The sequence below is a fragment of the Macrobrachium nipponense genome, chromosome 26 (assembly GCF_015104395.2).
Source record: "Macrobrachium nipponense isolate FS-2020 chromosome 26, ASM1510439v2, whole genome shotgun sequence".
Classification (NCBI taxonomy): Eukaryota; Metazoa; Arthropoda; class Malacostraca; order Decapoda; family Palaemonidae; genus Macrobrachium; species Macrobrachium nipponense.
The window spans coordinates 55,999,935-56,007,020 of record NC_087215.1 but is presented as its reverse complement, the minus strand read 5'-3'; positions in this window follow the sequence as shown (position 1 = coordinate 56,007,020).

Here is a 7,086-nt window from a genome sequence, read left to right as displayed (position 1 = left end):
ACAGACACTATGTGAATATATATAGATATATAGAAAATACTTATATGTAAAAAAAATTCATGGTGTACATTTGTTATTCTTCCGAAGAAAAACCAGAATAATGAATAATGTATCATATCAGAAGTCAACGACGACGAAAGCAACAGATTCTTCAAGCAACTTAGTATCATCGTTTAGTGAGCGACTTCAGAAAACAACAAGAACTCTTCAACGTCTTCCGAAGAATAACAAATGAATGACCACAGGTGACGGCATGTCAATTTAGCCTACTTTATTGTATACGCAATCTTAGAATACTTTATCGTCTCTGGTCTGACCTCTTTAGTTTTAGTCTTTTATATATATGGAATAACATTCCATATTTTTATTATGTAACTCTTACATATATAGTTCACAAATAAATGGCAGGTAGGTATTTAAGTGTTCTGCACATTACATTAAATGCAATTTATTCCAACTCGAAGAGATACCACTGCAGAATGTATCAGATATATATATATATATATATATATATATATATATATATATATATATATATATATATATATGCATTGCATATACATAAACATAAGGAAGAAGAAAAACAGACTTGACATGAGAGAGCATTGTTTACTTAAAAATTCTCAAAAGGGCAGGAAATAGCGAAGAAAAGGGAAAGAGAAGAAAAAATATAACGAAACCAATAATAAAGGCAGTAGATAAGAATCTCGTTCAGGAAATTAAACGAAGGTTATTTACTGACAAGAAATGAAAGAGAAAAGCAAAAGAGATGAGAAATCACGAGTCTCAAGAGACACGGGAAGACGAAGATAAAGTCTGATAACGAAGAAATGAAAAGAACCAGAAAGGATATCAATTTAGGACCGAATCCGGGGCAAATATGATAGGATCCCTAAACTCATTATTATTATTATTATTATTATTATTATTATTTTTTATTATTATTATTATTATTATTATTTCCCATGGTCACGTGAGTCATTCATAGAGGTGAAAAAATCCATTTTCCTCCGTGGCAAAACCTTTATTTATATATTTATACATATATCACTTATCAAGTCGTTATCAAATACATATCTACACTTACATCAGTGTGGATCTTTTCATAGTTGATAAATATTATTATTAATTATTATTATTATTATTATTATTATTATTATTATTATTATTATTATTATTTTATTATTATTATTATTATTCTTATTATTATTATTATTATTATTTAATTTTAATTAATTTATTTATTTGTGAGGTGGGGCGTTCCGGGTTGCATCCTGACTCCTTAGGAGGCCATCACTTTTCCCACTATGTGTGCTGTTTCTAGTACACTCCTCTGCATGAGTCCTGGAACTATTTCAGCCTCTAATTTTTCCAGGTTCCTTTTCAGGGATCGTGGAATCGTGCCTAGTGGTCCTATGACTATGGGTACAATTTCCATTGGGATACCCCATATCCTTCTTCTTCTTCTTCTTCTTCTTCTTCTTCTTCTTATTATTATTATTATTATTATTATTATTATTATTATTATTATTATTATTTTATTATTATTATTATTATTATTATTATTATTATTATTATTATTATTATTATTATTATTATTATATATATATATTTTTTTTTTGCTCTATCACAGTCCTCCAATTCGACTGGGTGGTATTTATAGTGTGGGGTTCCGGGTTGCATCCTGCCTCCTTAGGAGTCCATCACTCTTCTTACTATGTGCGCCGTTTCTAGGATCACACTCTTCTGCATGAGTCCTGGAGCTACTTCAGCCTCTAGTTTTTATAGATTCCTTTTCAGGGATCTTGGGATCGTGCCTAGTGTCCCTATGATTATGGGTACAATTTCCACTGGCATATCCCATATCCTTCTTATTCTATTTTCAGATCTTGATACTTATCCATTTTTTCCCTCTCTTTCTCTTCAACTCTGGTGTCCCATGGTATTGCGACATCAATGAGTGATACTTTCTTCTTGATTCTGTCAATCAACGTCACGTCTGGTCTATTTGCACGTATCACCCTATCTGTTCTGATACCATAGTCCCAGAGGATCTTTGCCTGATCGTTTTCTATCACTCCTTCAGGTTGGTGCTCATACCACTTATTACTGCAAGGTAGCTGATGTTTCTTGCACAGGCTCCAGTGGAGGGCTTTTGCCACTGAATCATGCCTCTTTTTGTACTGGTTCTGTGCAAGTGCCGGACATTCGCTTGCTATGTGGTTTATGGTTTCATTTTTCGTATTGCACTTCCTACATATGGGAGAGATGTTATTTCCGTCTATCGTTCTTTGAACATATCTGGTTCTTAGGGCCTGATCTTGTGCCGCTGTTATCATTCCTTCAGTTTCCTTCTTTAGCTCTCCCCTCTGTAGCCATTGCCACGTGTCATCGCTGGCTAGTTCTTTAGTCTGTCTCATGTATTGTCCGTGCATTGGTTTGTTGTGCCAGTCCTCTGTTCTGTTTGTCATTCTCCTGTCTCTGTATATTTCTGGGTCTTCGTCTACTTTTATTAGTCCTTCTTCCCATGCACTCTTTAGCCACTCGTCTTCACTGGTTTTCAGATATTGCCCCAGTGCTCTGTTCTCGATGTTGACGCAGTCCTCTATACTTAGTAGTCCTCTCCCTCCTTCCTTTCGTGTTATGTATAGTCTGTCCGTATTTGTTCTTTGGTGTAGTGCTTTGTGTATTGTCATATGTTTCCTGGTTTTCTGATCTATGCTGCGGAGTTCTGCCTTCGTCCATTCCACTATTCCTGCGCTGTATCTGATTACTGGCACTGTCCATGTGTTTATGGCTTTTATCATATTTCCGGCGTTGAGTTTTGACTTGAGTACCGCCTTCAGTCTCTGCCTATATTCTTTCCTGATCGTGTCCTTCATCTCTTGGTGTTTTATATACCCTCCTTCCATTATTCCCAGGTATTTGTATCCAGTCTCATCTATGTGTTTGATGTTGCTCCCATCTGGTAGCTTTATCCCTTCAGTTCTCGTTACTTTGCCCTTTTGTATGTTGACTAAGGCGCATTTTTCTATTCCAAACTCCATCCTGATGTCCCCAGATACAATCCTTACAGTCTGGATTAGGGTATCTATTTCCTTGATGCTCTTACCATACAGCTTGATGTCGTCCATGTACATTAGATGGTTAATTCTGTTGCCTCTTTATTATTATTATTATTATTATTATTATTATTATTATTATTATTATTATTATTATTATTATTATTATTATTATTCATCTGAAAGGCTCAGATGAAAACATGCAATTAAAGTTTGAGCTGAAGAGAAAACTCGCAAGAAAAAAGAAGACAAATCTAAGGAAATGAACATATAAATAATTTTGAATAATAGTCAACAAACGGACAAGCGTGTTGTCTGTAGCCTGAATCTCAAAGGTAAAAGCGTCTTAGCGTCCAGGAGCACAGTTTTCAAACAGGAGGTCCTCGACCCTTGCACCCGCTGGAAAATTATAAGTTGTTATATAAGTATGTCCTTTTTGCTGCACGGGCTCTTGCTCGTTAGAACGCCATGACCATGTAAAATTAAAAAATGGGTGCTCAGTACAAGATGTTCTGTTCTCCAGTCAGTCGACTAATAGAAAATTAAACCAGGCGTGGTCCGATCTCCAGCTAACTCGGGACGTGTGCAAGATTTTCCCCTCACGCACAAATTGTAAATATAGTCATAACTTAACGTAAATTAAAACGTGCTAAAATCTTCGACCAAAAAGATCTTTGTTTCAACAACGAAAATTAAAATAAATACGTGATATTTTATTAGAAGATAACTTTTCTCTACTGTTTAACATGCACATGCACGTTATTTATTTTTTACATTTTCATTCTAATAAATAAATCATAATTGTCTCATTCTTTATTTCCTGTATCTTTAACTCAACGCGAAACATCTTTTCCAGGCCTTTCCAGGCCTTTTCAGGCCTTTTTACGCTCATCCATAGAACTTTCTTACACATTCCCCCCCACAATAACCCCTCCCAACAAGAACAACAAGAAGAAGAACAACAAAGTACTTTAGGCTTACTCCCCGAGTAAGCGAATTGAAAGGAAGGAGACGTGTCTTTTCTACTCCACCTTTGAGAACACTGGGGAACCTAGATCACTGGAATTAATTTCATTGAAACCAAACTCTTTAAACTCACAGGCAATAAACATTATAAACAACCCATGGCTACCCTGGGCATCATTCATTTATTAACAATAATTATTTTGGCCGTATTAATCTGGTATATAAGAATTTATGCCATAAATGATCATAAAGTTTAGGCTTTCCCGCTACTCTGTGCGGCAATCGCAATGGAAAGAGATCGAGTGGTTGGACAGCAAGATAGAGATTCCGGGAATAAAGGAGCTGAATAACAGGGATCTGAAGGTGGAGATGTAATAGTTAGAGGGGCTGGACATCGAAGAAAGGATGCGAGAATGGGGATGAAGTTAAAGGCTAAAGAGGTTAGCATAGGAATAGACCTTCAGTAATGCTTACGGTGCACCACGTGAGATGCAGTGATGGCATTACCACCCTACTGATTCCAGCACTTAACATCCTATGCAATAACATGTGCTTTCACCTAAAAACATCGCACGACTTTCGACAGTGCCAGGAGCTCCTTTCTTTGTTCTCAAAAAGGCAAGTTTTGGTTTTCTGTAAAAGAAAACTACTGAGATGCCTATTTGTCTGACCGTCCTCACTTTTTCTGTCCGCCCTCAGATCTTAAAAACTACTGAGGCTAGAGGGTTGCAAATTGGTATGTTGACTATCCATCCTCCAGTCATCAAACATACCAAATTGCAGCCCTCAAACCTCAGTAATACTAATTTTATTTAAGTTTAAAGTTAGCCATGATCATACATCTGGCACCGCTGTAGGTGCCAGCAAAACAGGACATCACCAGGCCATGGCTGAAAGTTTCATGGGCCGTGACTGAGAGTTTCATGAACAGTAGCTGAGAGGTTCATATATGCAGCATTATACGTTTTACAGAAAACGCGATTGCGTATTTTTTGCTTGTTATTTTAATTTTAGACTCACCTCCGCCGTCAAGAAGACTCCTCCACCGATCTTTCCACGTGAGTCTGCGCCATGTTGTTTTCGTCTTGGTACTTATTTGCTCTTCATCAACGAACCTGGGATGCGCCTCAGAGGTGTGGTGAGTTCGATTCTCGGGCATTCCGTTGAGGTGTGAGAGATGCGTATTTCTGGTGATAGAAGTTCACTCTCGACGTGGTTCGGAAGTCACGTAAAGCCGTTGGTCCCGTTGCTGAATAACCTCTGGTTCCATGCAACCATGCAACGTAAAAACACCATACGAACAAACAAAACAAAGAAACGCACCTGAGCGTCATTAGGCATACACGATGCTACTCAGTACGTGCCTGAAGAAACCTGCCAAAGAATCATGGTAGTATGATTTCAGTATGATTTCGAGTGACTGAGTCCTTTCATTAGTTTAATTTCATTCGTAGCGAACATAACAGAAGAGGATAGAATGAGCGGCTTTCAAATGTGATTCAAGGGTGATTTGTACTTTTCCTTTTGTTATGGAAACTACAATTTTAAAGAATTAGCTGGAATTATTATGCACAACACAACTCTTCATTTCAATAAGAACACAAATGACCACGTTCATTATTGAAATGGAATGATTTAGCTACGTCATCGTCATTTTTATTCAAGAATGTTGCTCCTTCACGAGAACAGCTACAAGTAATTTAGATCAGTGGTCTAAGATTCCAGCTTCAGGGGAAATAACGAGGTCGCAACTTAAGGATAAATAAAAAAAAATATCTTCAGCCTTCACTTGGTTAAAAAAAATTGTATCAGTTGTTTTCGAATGAATTAACTGCTATAATTACTTTGGTGATATAAAGGGAAAACAACTGCAATTCACCTTGGTCTGTTAAAAAAGAAAAATTTGTAGATTGAAGAAAAAAAAATAAACAAAAACTATAGAGCGTTTGAGCTTACAAAAAGGTGTTTTCAAATCACAGGACATTAAAAAAACACAAGCGTGAGGAAGAAGGAGGTTCCATTCCAGAAATACTGCCAAGGATAAGGAGATTAACAAAATAGAACCGAGAAGCCTTGGGAGATTACCAAAACCTGCTTTCCAAAACTTTGGAGATTGGCAAAACAATATCGTCAAGCCCGAGATAAAAAAAAAAAAAAAGGAAAACTGCCGTCTAAACAAAGATAAAAAAAACTCCCATTAAATGAAAGCAGATTACAAAAAACTACAGTCAAGACAGATTACCTAAAAACAACCATCAAGTAGAATTTGGTAGCTATACAGCAAATAAACAGAATAAAAGTACCACCATCAAGTACTATTATTACTATTATTCAGACGATGTACCCTACTCATATGGAACAAGGTCACAGGGCCCACTGGCGTGAAATTCAAGCTTTCCAAGAATATTGTGTTCATTTGAAAAAAGCACACCGAAAAAAAAAAAAAAAACATTCAGAAGATTGTAAACTCTGGAATGCTTCCCGCATCAGTTTAAATTCTTTCACGCCTTCTCAACGGGTGCCTGGTTATAATGGCAATTTCTGTCTTGCTCTCCGTAAGTGCTGACCATTAATAATGATAACAATAATGATGATAAATATTTGAAAAGGATTTAGTTATAAATAGCTCTTCACCAGAAAGCCGTTCTTTGTTGAGTTAATTACTGACCTACATGACGAGGAGGTTGGGTGAACACAAAAAGCATCTGCCAAGAGTCACTCTTCAAATAATCACCCGGGGTTATTCGAGGTCGTTCCTCCTCCAAGGGTCGTCCACGGGATCTTTCATTGGTTGTCGAGGGGTGGAGGGAAGGAGGATGACCCTTCCCCCCACCACCTTCGACTACCAATGGAAAATGGCCAAAAAGTTTGTGTAAGTCCGCTTGCGGTATATATAAATGATGATGATGATAATAATAATAATAATAATGATAATATAATGTACCTTCCTACCTTTTTCTAAGATTTAATGACATTTCTCATCTCCTCATATTTGTCTCAGTCACTAATACGTATGTGTAATTGATACGTGTTTCATTTTTCCATATGAGCAGGGAGG